Genomic DNA, 14,660 nt, shown 5'->3' on the forward strand with positions numbered 1-14,660 from the left:
TTTGGGTACTTTCAGAAGAAAGAATGTAAAAGGGTGTGTAAACGACAGAACTTTTTATTTTTTTTAGCTGAACTATGCCTTTCAAATTGTGTCTTTTAAAAACATTATCTTTAGCAAACTTCATTATTAATATATATATTTTTAACCTTATATGATAATGCCTAAATCAGTGTTATTGATATAAAAAAACCTGAAAATACAAATTCTGTTAATTGAAATAAAGCAGAAAAAAACAACAACAAAAATATTAAATGAAAAACTTTATATATAAAAAAAAAACATGTGCTGCCTTGGCAACCAACTGAAATAAATTTTTTAGTTTGAAGTACTAAAATAAAAAATAAAAATTACAACAGATATATATATAGATATATACTAATAAAAATGACAAATAATAAAAAAACCTAAACGGGAATATTAAAAAATAAATACAAATAACAAATAATAAATAATAATTACAAATAACATGAATGCAATAAAATTACTTTAAATAAAATTAAAACAAAAACTAGAAATATAAAATAAATGCTAAAAAAATATGTAGCTAGTACATATACACAAATACACAGATAGTCTATATAATAATACTAAAATAACACTGACCTAAATTCACTTGTACCATTTTAAAGTGATTGATTTTTGACAAAAAATTGCATCGAATTTTAATATTTATTATTTTAATAAACAACCATTTAATGGTTTCTGACCATAATTTGAAAATAATCAGTATCAGACAGAATGATTATATTGTGCATCATAAAAACAATGCTTTAGTGTTAAAAAATAACTAGTTTTATTCATTTTCCAAATAATATGTAAGAGGTCCTTGTCCATAAAAACCTTGCAGCTACTTACCAAATTGCACAAGTAATGACTGTTTTCATCCAGGTTTCCTAAATCGGTCTCCTGTATCATCTCACTTAACGTACACTTATCATAATCCACATCAGTCTACATTAACCTGGGACACAAGAAAGTACTGAAACATGCAAAAAACAACATGCTTCAAAAGCAATAGTGACGCTTGCACCTCTAAGATAACATTTCTAAAAACCTTTTCACCCCTTAATCGGCTGCCAACACATATGAAATCATTTATGGCGGAACGGAAGCTTCTCTCTTGAGCATGTCTGTAATCAGCCACATGTGTCAGATCAAGTGTGCGGCTTATATTTTACAAACTGAAGACAGCACGCTCCGACAGCATGCTTTAATATATTTGCATGTAAATGAATCAGAGTTTCTGTCACTCATTTCCTTACTATATACCATCTGAATGTGTTCTGTCCCTCCCAAAACCCTAAATAACCTTAAATAGGACATTTGAATTATTTTATTTTGTTACAACAGATGCAATGGCATAATATGTCAGTAACTGCATTTCACTTAACCGAGCAGTGAATATTTTATGCACAAGCACAAACACTGCGTCTGTGACATTTTGCTTTCGGTTTACAATGTGATCATTTGTCACCTGCCATCACCGGTTTATTTAAATCTTAAAATGGCATATGTGGAATAAAGAAACTGGGAGTGTCTCTTATTTTCCTCTGCTGAATTTGGCAACCCTTGCATTCGCAAACCTTTCATTTGAACTGATGTTATTCACTTGAATAGCATGTATTTCCAGTGCTAAAAGCTACAAAACAAAGCACGTTCCCTAATCAAATTAAGAGCGAAAAAGGAAAACATTGCATGGAGGAAAATCCAATAATCCAGGAAAAACATTTTGATGTTAATTCACAGAAAGCCCACGGGCTGTAATCTCTCCATGACCAGTGGCAGGATCGGCAGATACTAATCACTGCATTACCAGCAATACTAGCATTTTTAGCACTGGCCAGTATGAAAGGGATTAGATTCTGCTACATTTATGCTATTATAAAAGCATATTTGCGAGGCTATCAGTGGGCATGACTGCCTTACATCATTTACACTTGAGAATGCAGAGGGGGGGAAAACAAAGTAATGTTAAAACACAGCAGGACATGTCAAGTTGAGACATGATGTAGCTGCTGTTACAGTAAAGGGTGTTTTTTTCTTCATTTTTCAAAGAGAATAACTTTACAGAAAATGGCAAATAAAAATAAAAAATGGCACCATGATGCAAGGCTTTAGTGGGTGGTTGTTTAACTATGAGCAACAGTGCATGAGTGGATGTTTCCTATATTTTTTTCCCATTAGGATTAAATTAAAAAGCTTCATTAAAGAGTTGCAATGCACAATCTAAAAACTCCTGGGTTAATTTCTCCAACCCAAATTCTGGGTTGAGTAAATTGGGTTATTTTTTCAGTGTTTGGATAGACTTTGTGTTACCCAGATCCTGGTCAGACGTAACCCAGCAGTTTAGTTATTTATTTGAGATTTTGCATCCTCTTAGGTACAGTACTGTGTAAATAACTAATTTAACGAGGGAAAAAACTACCATGTAACAATACCATGATACACAGCAAATGGCATTAATACAGTTAGAAATGGAGAAATTTTTAATTATTGACATGTAGCCTGTAACTAATAATTTTAACAGTTGACGGTAGCCAATGACTTGCATATTATGGAAAAAAAAAATTACCATGGAAGTCGATGGCTATGTTAACTGTTAGATTGCCAACTTTCTGCGAAATATCTTTTTTTGTGTTCAACAACAGAAGAAAGAAACTTGTACAAGTTTGGATGAGTTTAACAACCTCGTAGCTCAAAGTAGGTCTGTCTTTAAAGGTTTAGGACTTATGGTTAAAAATCAATTCCACACTGAAAAAATTAACGGGATTTTGACTTCCGGTACCCGACTTTTGCACTCAAAAGTAACAGCAATGCAAACACAACTGATTCTTTTCAAACAGGTTTCTCAAAGACAAACTACTCCAACCATGACATGAAAATAACACTGTTTATACTCAAATCAAACTATGAATTTGATATCACACATTTGTGTTAGATAAGGCATTGTTCAGTCTGACATTCTGCGGTCTATGAAAACTGGCACATTTGCATTTTCCAATAGTGCTTGAAAATGCACGTCTCTAGAGTCTAGACAATTTCACCCTGATTGAGCTAACAGCATTCTGCAAAAAGATAATGCATTTTAAAAAGAAACATAAGACACTTTCATTACACCAAATTGAACCTGCTTTGCAAATTACAAATTACACTGTGTCCATATGAGCTGACAATGTTCTGAAACACCTTTGATCAGTCATATCCTGCATAGCAAATCTGAGCAGTATTTTTGCTGCTTTGCATGAAAGGTGTGGTAGGATTACACATCACAAAGGCAAATGCATGAATAAACATGGCTTTACCAGTGTATGCGTTTGTATTTGATACACCACAACAGGTCATGCATTTTCAAAGTCTGAGTTTAAGACAAGCAGCAAACATTCAGGCCGACAATTACAACCGCAAAACCCAACAAGTTTGGAAGTGGCCCCAATTCATGCCTAGCAAACTTATCGCTCACCGTCCAGCTGTCTTGTTACTAGATGACACGAAAGCGCTGTGGAATTCATGCTGAAAGTATGAAGCCTGTGTAAAAATAAAACCTGCTTCATAACAGAACCATTTTCTTGGCTAGAGAGAGCTCACAAAGAGGTGTTAGTATGTGTGTACAGTGTAAACATATCACATTCTTTAAAGTCTGAGCCAAGATATCATGAGGAGAACTGCTGTAATCTTCATGATAAAACTCTCACGAAAATGGTCAGCAAATGTTATACCTGTACGTAAAAAAAAAAGAAAAAAAAAGAAAAAAAAAGTTTTCTCTCTTTGATCGTGAAGTCTTTATTTGAGTAGCTTTTAGTATTCATTTACTAATGCACTATTTTTAATTTTAGATATTTTTTTTTTATTTGGTTGTTTTATTTATATTTACATTTTTCTACTTAGTTTTTATATTTTATTTTCAGTTTATTTTAATTAGGCTGTTTATTTTGTTCCATTGACTTTATAAAAAAATAAATATTAATAATAATAATAATAATAATAAAACGACAAGCCTTTTGGATATGTCCTGACCAAACTTCAATGTTTCTGAAAATCCTGAAAAACCTCTCATTATTTACATTAAGACCACAAATTGGTGGGCGGAGCTAAACAGGCAGCGATGTAGAAGCAGGCGTTGATCTTCTGCAGAAGCGGGGATTATCCACACTATAATGTCATAAAGTGGCACATTCCACAAGCTGTCGTTTGGGCAGATTGGCTTCAATATAAGCTGTTTTTAGACTAACAAGTACGGTCTGAGTTCTAAAAATTTAAGGATGTCTTTAAAGCATAAATGACCTCTTAAATTTCAAAATATATTTAGATTTCTCAGTTCATGCCCCCTTTAAAAATGGTCTGAAATTCACATTTCAGTGATTAGAATTTATGAAGAAAATATGCTTAAATGTCATGAAACTATACTCTTTTCAGAAATAGGCCTTTTCTTCTTTAATCAAAATATTTCTCAATTATTTTCAGGGTAAAACCTGAACATGACTTCTGTGAAATTACACCGCTATGATGAATTAAAAATACCCGTGAGCCCGGAAAACCAACAAATATGAAATATTGCGCCATATGGCTGATATATACACCATTGCTGGTAATTAATAGGCTGGTTTATTGCATTTGCATTCAGCGTCCTGATTCTTCAGCAACGCCAGTGAGTCACGCTCCTACGATCTCCTGCTGTCATCTGTAAACAATCATAGGAGCAAGCTTCTTTCCTGCGTCTAAATATGGTCATGGTGTGTGTGCAAAGAGCAGAGATCTGCGGTCAGGAGTATTAAAGAGAAACAAGCGTGGCTGGGGGATGTGTGTGTGAGTGATACTGTGAGAGAGTGGAAGAGATACACGGATCCTTTGGGGTTTATCTTTCCCTTGATGATTGCCCAAATGAAAAAGTAAAGAAGCATCTGTTTCTTTCACAGCCAGGCGTGTAGCATGTGGACAAAACTATACTTTCATAAATGACAGATTTCTTTAACTCGGTCGCCCTTTCTCACTCTTTCTGCGGCAAAGCCTCTTCCCATAAAGATACAGCCACAGAGAATCAGCTTGCAGATTAAAAATGGAGCATCACATTTATCCGGCGGCACATCACGAGAGAGAAGTGTTACTTCCAAATCTAAGCCCTTCTAAGGAAGACGGAGTCTTTGATGTGAAACTCATAGATGACCCTCTTTGCATCCTTCTGTTCTGCCAATTTTGTCACTGAAGGGAACATTTCAATGAATGTCAGCCCGGCACAGGTCAATAACTTGTAATTTGCTTGGATTCCCATGATTCAGAGCTCCTGTGTTTCTGTGCAAAGGTGTTGTTAGAGCGAAAGGGTTGAAGAAATGGGTCACTTTGCATTCGGCTACTTACTAAGCCCGTAAAAAATTTGCATGTTTTCCACAGAGATTATTGGAGGAAATCTGTGGAATTTGCAGAAAGGATTTAAGGGGGGATCATGCAAAATTAAAATGCTGTCATTTATAATTTTTCCAATACAGCAATAAAGTGATCATGTCCATCAATAAACAAACAAATAAAATAAAAAAGGAGTCGCGATACTGCAAATAAATTTACGAGAAAATACATTTTCTTAATATTTTAATAAATTAAATTAAATTAATTAATTCTTTTTTTTTTCCCAGCAAGGATGCATTAAATTGATCAGAAAATAACATTTTAAAAATGTATATTTCAAATAGATTAGTTAATTTCCGTAAAAATATTAGTTTATGAACAAATATGAAGCAGCACAACAGTTTTCAATTTTGATAATGATAATAAATGTTCCTTGAGTTGCAAATCAGTATATTAGAATCATCTGGATCATCTGACACTGAAGACTAAAGTAATAATGCTGAAAATTCAGCTTTGCATCTTGGGTATAAAGTACATTTTAAAATATATTCATATAGAATAGAGTTACTTCAAATTGTAATAATATTTCACTGTTTTACTGTATTTGTGATCAAATTAATGCAGCCTTGGTAAGCAGAAGAGACTTCTTTCAAAAACAGTGATGTACGTTCACCGTATTGGCAGATCACTCATCCCTGCAGCAGTTCTGGAATGCAGGCCGCATAAAGAGACGAGTCCTAACATCTTTCCATCTCTCCCACACCCAGGGCAGGCTGAAGTCACAGAGAGGAGCCCATAGGGCACACAGCCCATCATTTTACCATACATGTTATCAGTCTCCACCTTCCCTTGAGTCAGGAATGTCTTCTCTATCTGTTACCAGGAATGTGTTTTACAATATTAGCAAGGAACCATTTCTCTGCTATATCCACTGCAACAACATTAAACATCCAACCATGGGTTTCAATTGCCATTTCAAAACTTCAAACGGTTCTAAACCTTGAATCAAACCAACCAGATGCAAAAAGAGTTATAACATTGCAATATTTGACTTAGCACACAGAGAACCTGCCATAGCTCCCACAACTCACCACAGCAATGCTTCCCGTATTTCTGGCACACCCAAAAAGATACTAAACTATCTGCACCCACATTGTACAACGCACTCAACCATCTACGGCATGAACTTTCAAGCGTGGTATCATCTCAGATGGCAAATTTGCTGTTGAAAAAAGCATTTCAAATGCATGTGATGGATTAGTGTGCCAAGTTTAAAAGAAAAGCACTTTTTTTAGTTAACGAAGAAACTAACAAGTTGTTTTTTAGCCTGAACAGACTACTCACACTACAAAATGTTGTAGAATTTGGAATTAGCCAAATGCTTTTATTTCAATGGAATACAGTGTTCAATGGAATTTTTATTTGATGGAATACAGTGTATCAGTGCATGCATTCCTTGGGAATCGAACCCATGACCTTGGAGTTGCTAGCACATATTAAACTACAATTATGCTGAACAGGACGCACCTCAGAAATACTGAAGCTAACCAGAAAGTGTATAAATGGTTAAAACACAGTAACTTATGGCCTAAATAAAAATATTTAAAATATTACATTTTAAATGAATGGAATGATGGAATGGATATTTGAAAATTTTTCAAATGATAACCATATTCACTTGATCCACTGATCCATTTAGAGGTTTAGAAGAATAAATAATAATCAGCAATATTATTGATTAAACTGCAATGACATTATTGGGTGAGAACAAATCTTGAATTAAACTGAGCTGGATAATGACTCCACAACATTCACACTGATTTTAGACAGAATTCAAACATTTAAAAAAACTGACTTGAATAATGGCACTATTACGTTTTGTAGGGCTGCTTTACAGCTGAAATGTAATTACTGATATATCTAACTGCATTAATTCTGTTATTTTCCAATGTATTTATGTAAAGCTCTTTTGAAACAAACTGTCTTGACTTTTGGGACTGTGCTGCTATGGTCTACACCTGCCTTTTCATGTCTTCAGTTATGCTGTAACTACAATCACATTCTGCAAGCAAGTCGGGACACGACCCATTAGCACAGTGAACACTCAGAATCAGCTGATTACTAATGACTTGGAAAAAAAGACTGGGTTCCACGTGTCACCTTTGAACTTCCTCTGGAAATTAAAGAAGGAAACAGACATGGGTAAAGAAAGAAGGCTGCTGAATCTTCTCATTCAATGAAGAGGGTAGAAGAAGCCACGAGCATGGTGATGTTTCCTTCATGTACACCAAAACAATGGGCTAAAGACAAATCAGTCCGGCAATCAAATGCCCAGTGGATGATCTGTGATTCATCAAACATAACAGCCTTTGACCCTCCGCATTTCCATAACAGATTTGATGAGAGGGACCAAACAGCGCAGCGATTACTATTACAGCTCATACTACTGTTTAAATATTCAAATGGCACACAAAGAGAAGAACTTCCTTTAAAAAGATGCTCTGCCGGCGTATTCGCGTTTAACGGGGAATTCCAAGCATCTGCTGCACGAACATGTGATTCATGTGATTTTTAGGCTTTTACTGGCTTTTAAGTCAGGGCGCCACTAGGTATTTTCCTTCAGGATCAGGAGATAATGAGAAAACCTATTTAGTATTCATGCACAAATTAACATTAAGTAGCCTGTGAACTGAGTGAACCTAACGCTAGCGTCTTTTCGGGAACTCTCGAATGAAACAAAAACCTACAACAACTTCATCTCTATATAAAACACCCCCCGAGCGGTCTCAGTGGATTGGACTATTTTTCCATGCTGAAATATGTGGGTGTATATATGCAAGACCACAACAGCCCTCAACAACCACAACACCCAGAAAGGTGACAGTATGGTGAAATGGGATCTTTGCTAGCTGTGCCACAGGATGAACTCACGAATATGAGTCTTCCTGTCTTGATATATATCAAAGATGTCGAAATCATTCAGTTATCACTTGTGTAAGATACAACAGACCACTTAATTCTAATACAAAGCAAATACATGACACATTTTTGGCAGGTTTTTTTGACAATAGATAAACATTTTGACAAATAGTATTTTTTCTTGTGAACTTGGAGTGACTATTCTACAAAATAAATGTAATTTTGTTCATTTTATTATGGATTACAGATTACAATGGAATATGGATTACAAATTACAAATGGATTTTGGATTACGATGTAAAATATATCTGAAAGCAGCAATGACGGGCCAATGTGAAATCACACATCCGATGGTATTCACCGCTGAATAGATAACCAGCTTTACTGATGAGATGCGCATTAATCATCTGTCGATATATATTGTGCACCCATACTCACAAAGGTCCATTATAACAGTTTCACTTAACAGGCTGCAAGCTGTTTAGATATGAAGACTACCAGACTATGGTTCAACAGATAAGCTATTTTTTAGATAAAAATGTCCAAAACTTAAAGTCATCAGATTTAAGTAAACAGCATTCAGATATTAATTTGGATGGCTGCACAAAGCCCTTGCAAGAGCTAACTTCAATGGCTGAGCTGAGTGGTGCTTCAAAATCATGCAGGCCTACTTAATAATAAAAATCCTATCTATTCTTGTTCCCCTGTCACATAACGGAAGGAGAGAACAGAGGGAGGATTGAAATGAGACATGAAGAATCTGTGGCTTCGCTTGCCGAGTTGACAGGAAGTGGCCCTGAACTCTGTGTGGAGACAGTAGCACTGTGTTCCCCAAACCGACCACCACCACCACGTCCTCCATTCAAATGACATCAGATGAGGACAGATGGGTCCACTGCCGTGAGAATTCGGGTGGTCACCCTCTTTAAACTCTTAGCAGTATACAAAAATGGGTTTTGGACACATTGAGTGATGACAATTAATAAAGTCCAGCTACAGTGTATAAAGCAAAGAAGTGAGGGATAGAAGTACAGGCCATTTAATAGGTTTTCGATGGTTTAGCCAACAAAACATTGTAAAATATGCTGTCCCAAATTTATATATGGTAAAACAATGGTTTCATATGGGTAAATATAGGAAAACATATGTTTAGAACTTCAAGAACAGCATTTAAAAGGTTCTCAACTTTATGCAAAGTTGTGGGTCTGGACACAACCTTTGACCTTACAAAGAACTGAATAGACTGACTGTAGCTACATCCATCCTTCACATCCTGTTTTGAGTCCAAATGAAAGTGCCTATTTAAACTGACTGATGGTTTGATTAAGAGAAAGTTTCTGAAATAACTAGAGATCCTGTGAGTGATGATATATAGGGGTCAACTGTTTATCATCCTGGCCAATTATCGGTGCCGATATTAAGCATTTTTATGTTTATCGGTCATTTTTAAAACTGATTTGCCAATAAGACAATTTAAAAGCATTTAAATAGATTTTGCCAGAGCCCTTGTAATTCTTAATTTTGATACTAGTTTACAATTTTACACCAGATATATATGTTGGTTCAAAATATCAGTTATCGGTCTACTTGATCAGTAATAATCGGTATCAGTCCTGAAAAACACATATTGTTTGACCTCATAATGAAATATATCACAATCAACAATTTTCAAGCTCTAAGGCAATCCAACAGTTCATGTTAAGAATGTCAGGCTAGCAAACTCCTCTCAGAGAAGAAACATCTCCTCTAAATAAGCCATTGCAGCAATCAAAGCTTTTGTAATAGATGCAACACATTTAGTGATAAATTATTTTAATTGTTAGTCTAGACATACACATGCAGATAAATGCATTTAGCTCAATATATGGTCACTGTGATTCATATTCTGAATGATAATTATAAGTTTGAAATCATCTCAGAGGTGAAAAATAAATAAAAAAGCAACCAACATTTTCACAGAAAAAAACCCCTCAATTTAAGACTGAATTTGCGTAACTGTCTTTGAGCATTGGAACTAATTAATGCATAACTGGGACAGAGCAACAGAACATGTAGAGACAGCTACACGCAACAACAGAAGTTAGCCGTCTGCTGCATTAAAAATTTAACAAGATCTGTGGGTGTCCACAGCAAATCTCGGCTGCATTCTCCAAACCCAGAGAGGCCGATAGCGTGACCATTAAAAATGCAAATTTCATTGTCAATCACAAAAAAATGGCACATGATAAATCACATGTGAAGTACAGGCATCAGGGTCTTCTGTAATCTCTCCTTTTAAAAACACATTAAGGGTGGTGACACGGTATCTCAGCACTTTCCATAAATCAATAGATGTTTCTGAAAATAAAACATTGAATAAATAAAACAAACATATACATTTTAAAGTGTATTTATATTTTATATTATATTAGTATACATTATTTCATATTATATGTAATACATTTAATATTTACGCATTGTAAGATTTTCCAATTAAATATTATGACAATGAGACACATTCAAATTACAAAACCAAAAATGTTAATTTGTTCACCAATTACATTCAAGACATTGCAATAATTACTATCATGAAAAATATGTGTATATATGTAAAATTATTTAATATGGAAAGATTAACATTTACGGGAAATTTGGGTAAGATACTAAATAATTATTTGTATATCTCTTATCTTAGTGGCTCAAGTGATATAATTCGGACAAAAGGCTTCCCAAAATTCAGTCTGAGGGAGTCTCTATGTTGTCCACTGGTTCTCCCGCTTTCGACTAATTGTGCCACTCATTCACATAAAAGCATCACAAAAGATAAAGCCACTTTTTATTGCATGCCAATTCTCAAAGGCAGTCAACAGAAACAAGCACATCATTCATAATGGAGCCCAAAGCCCAGTGTATCACTCTTCACGGACAGAGGTTCCCAGTGAAGGGAGGACAAAGGCCCCACTGCATAGGCATGTTACCAATTAACAGGGATTTTGCCTTAAAAGGCTGCTTTTCCAATGATCTCACTTGAAGCCAACTTAAACTAAAGGCATTCACATAATCCTGAAAGGCATTAAGGCCACTTCATGGGCTCCGGACCCCTTATTCAAGAGCCCTCAATGGTGTTATGAGCACGTCTAATTAAGAGCATCAGTCCCTCCTCATGAAAGCACCCATAAGGACTATCAACAGCCACGGGCAATGCAGAGAAACAACAGATGAACACACTGATGGCTAATTGCTCCAAATCACTAAAAGATAAACAGCTCATTGGAATAAACACGAGTACAACAGATTTAGGGGAATACTTTAAAGTTATCAGATGCTTACTCATTACAGCGTTTCAGTTCTGAGACTTGTATTAGATTTCTTTATTGGGTTGGGATTCGAACAAACCCCCAAATCAAAAAATTGTAACGGACGTGGATGTATTCTCAAATCAGCTTTTAAGTAAATGAATTATATTAGCCTACTTTTCAAAATGACTGGACTTTTACATTTTCACCTGACGGATAATAAGAAAAGGGTGGTGGACATACGCACACCTACTTCAATGAAAGAAAGAAAAAAACAATCAGAATTGAACTGAAAATCCACTCTGCCAAACCCTTAAGATTAACATTGACACTGAGACTTTTTGGCAAAGACTCAACATGGCAAAGTGCCCAAGATAACCAGGATGTACAACAACAGGACTGGAATTTTTTAAAGGGGTCATATGATGCAATTTCAAGTTTTCCTTTTTCTTTGGAGTATTACAAGCTCTTGGTGCATGAAGAAGATCTCCAAAGTTGCAAAGACTAAAGTCTCAAACCCAAAGAGATATTCTTTATAAAGGTTAAGAGTCAACCACACCCCCCTAAAACAGCTCATTCTAACATACTCCCACATGTTTACGTCACAATGTGGGAAGATTTACATAACAGCGCTCAAATGTACAAGCTAAGGAAGAAGGTGTAATTTTGAATCTCACTGTTGCTGCCGGCACCATGTCGTGGAGACGCTGTTTCATTGTGAAAGTGAAAATACTTTGTTTGGCTTTCCAAAAGAGGACACAACTAGAATTCAGTGGTTAAGTTCAGTTCAACCCAAATATTTAGTGTGCAGCACATTTTATGGAGGACTATTTCCTTATTCTGGGAGAACAGACAACAACGCCGGCTTTTCTAACTCACAGTCTATAAGTACGTTATAGTTTTAGTCTTTATAGTCGTTATAGTCTTTACATATGAAAAGGATTTGCCACTGATGATTCAAACATGAGTTTTGAGCAGTGTAGAGAAGCGGTTCTCAATTCCAGTCCTTGAAAGGCGGGGCATAGAGGAGAAATAATAATGTACAGTATGTGGAAAATAATGTGCTTTTTGAACCTTAAACTGCATAAATACAATCACACCAAATACATAAAATAATGTTCTTTTTAGCAACATCATATGACCCCCTTTAAAAATTAGATGCAAGTCAACAGAGAAGGTGAAACCCAAAGATAAACACAAAAATGGCTGCTTTACCAGCCACTGGTGTGCTCGGTTTTTCAAACCAAAGATGATGTGCTAAATGTTCAAGTGAGGCTGATAAAGATGCACTCTTAAAAATAAAAGTTCAGAAGAAGAACTGTTTTTTAGCAATCAGTTCTTAAAAGTACAACTTTTCTTGGTGTAAAGAACCCTTTTCCAGTATTAAGAACCTTTTGTGGAATGGAAAAATTCCATAGATTTAAAAAGGTTCTTCATGGAACTATCAATTCCAATCGAGAATCTTTAATGAGTGTACTCCTTTTTTATTTTTTCACACCAATGCCATAGAATAACCGATTTGGCTTCTCCAGAGATCCTTTTAGTGAACAGTTCTTAAAATAGCCATTCTTTCTTAGTCTAAAGAACATTTACTCAAAAAAGAACCTTTTGTGGAATGGAAAGATTCGACGGAATTAAAAGGTTCTTTATGGAGCCATAGATGCCAAACTGAGAACCAAGGACGATTTGTTTAGTGCAAATCACGCTCTCACTTTCACTTACCTAAGTGCATTTTGCCATGAAGAATGAGGAGGCTGGGAAAAAGAAAGCACTCTGAGGACAGTAAGTGTGGGCGAGGTCTTTCTACCAAGATGAGAAGTGGTAAACTAACAAATTATAGCTCATTTCTATGCTCAAACTCCCATGATATGATTCCTAAGGCTCTTTAACTATGACTAACAGTTTTGTACAGGGAATATCTGCAAATGTAAAGCCCCCTAATCAAATGTTATTCATGCCATGCACATGTCTGAAAAAGCCAAAAAATGACCAACCCAGTCTCACAAGTATAATATTTTACAAATTGGATTTGTAAATTGTGATTCATATCGATACATACATGTAAAAATGTAAGCATTAAGGTCCACACCTCCACCTAATCTTCAGTACGGCGTGAACAGAAAACAAAAACGAACAACTGGGATCATATGAATTCATACAAATCGGTCACAAATTTGTCAAAACATAAAATAGATGCCCTGAGTGGGTGTTGAAATGACAAGTTCATTCAAGCCGATTTATGGTGTGCTTAAATGTAAAGATGTCCAAAAATAGAAAAATTAGACACTCATGCCTTATGGCAATCTCAATATTTAGAGATTTGAGTCATCTTGAGTGGGAGAACCATAATCCCACCACCAACAAATCAGACGAGAACTTCTCTTTAGTTCACTGAAGAGCTTCAATGGCTGGATGGATGGATGGATAGATAGATAGATAGATAGATAGATAGATAGATAGATAGATAGATAGATAGATAGATAGATAGATAGATAGATAGATAGATAGACTAATCAGTCTATCACTAACACATTTAATTAAAAGTAGAAAAGTAGTTAATAAAGAAGTAATGACACCACTCCATCAACGACCTTTAGACTCAGATACTGTACAAATGAGAGAATAGTTGTACACATCTATAAAATGATCATAACGTTTGGTCTGAGACATATTTGAGTTCATGTTGGAATATCTGTCATGTAATTTTGGCAATATGAAAAAAAAAGTGTCTGAGACACTGTTGAGATCTGTAACTCTAAATGAGATGCGAAATTACTGGCGTGTTTTATTTCTCAGGAGAAATATCTGACAGAGTAGAGAAAAAAACGGGATCTGATTTAAAAAAAATTCCTTTCCTACCGAGAGATCAGGTGACGTAAACACAAAAAAAGGAACAAAAAAAGACAAATCCTGACTAGTCCTTGACAGACTGAGTTCGGCTAGTTTTAGTTAAATAAAACAGTTCACCACATTGCGGTAGTTTGTCAAACAAACAGATCAATAATCATACGAATTGCATCTGATTTAAATGTAAAGCATCACGAGCATTTGTTGTTGAGACACTATCTTCAGTCCATTTAACCGGAGAAAAAAACCCGGATTTATAAACATCATGGACAAATAATAATC

At 35.3% G+C, this 14,660-nt stretch overlaps 1 protein-coding gene across 2 annotated transcripts in view; it reads right to left on the reverse strand.

Moving 5' to 3' along the window:
- Window positions 1-14,660, reverse strand: part of LOC128011750 (proto-oncogene tyrosine-protein kinase Src-like) — a 48,001-nt gene that overhangs the window by 32,741 nt on the left and 600 nt on the right. The gene's annotated exons all lie outside the window — the stretch shown is intronic.

This window comes from Carassius gibelio, chromosome B23 (assembly GCF_023724105.1).
Source record: "Carassius gibelio isolate Cgi1373 ecotype wild population from Czech Republic chromosome B23, carGib1.2-hapl.c, whole genome shotgun sequence".
NCBI classification, from domain to species: Eukaryota; Metazoa; Chordata; class Actinopteri; order Cypriniformes; family Cyprinidae; genus Carassius; species Carassius gibelio.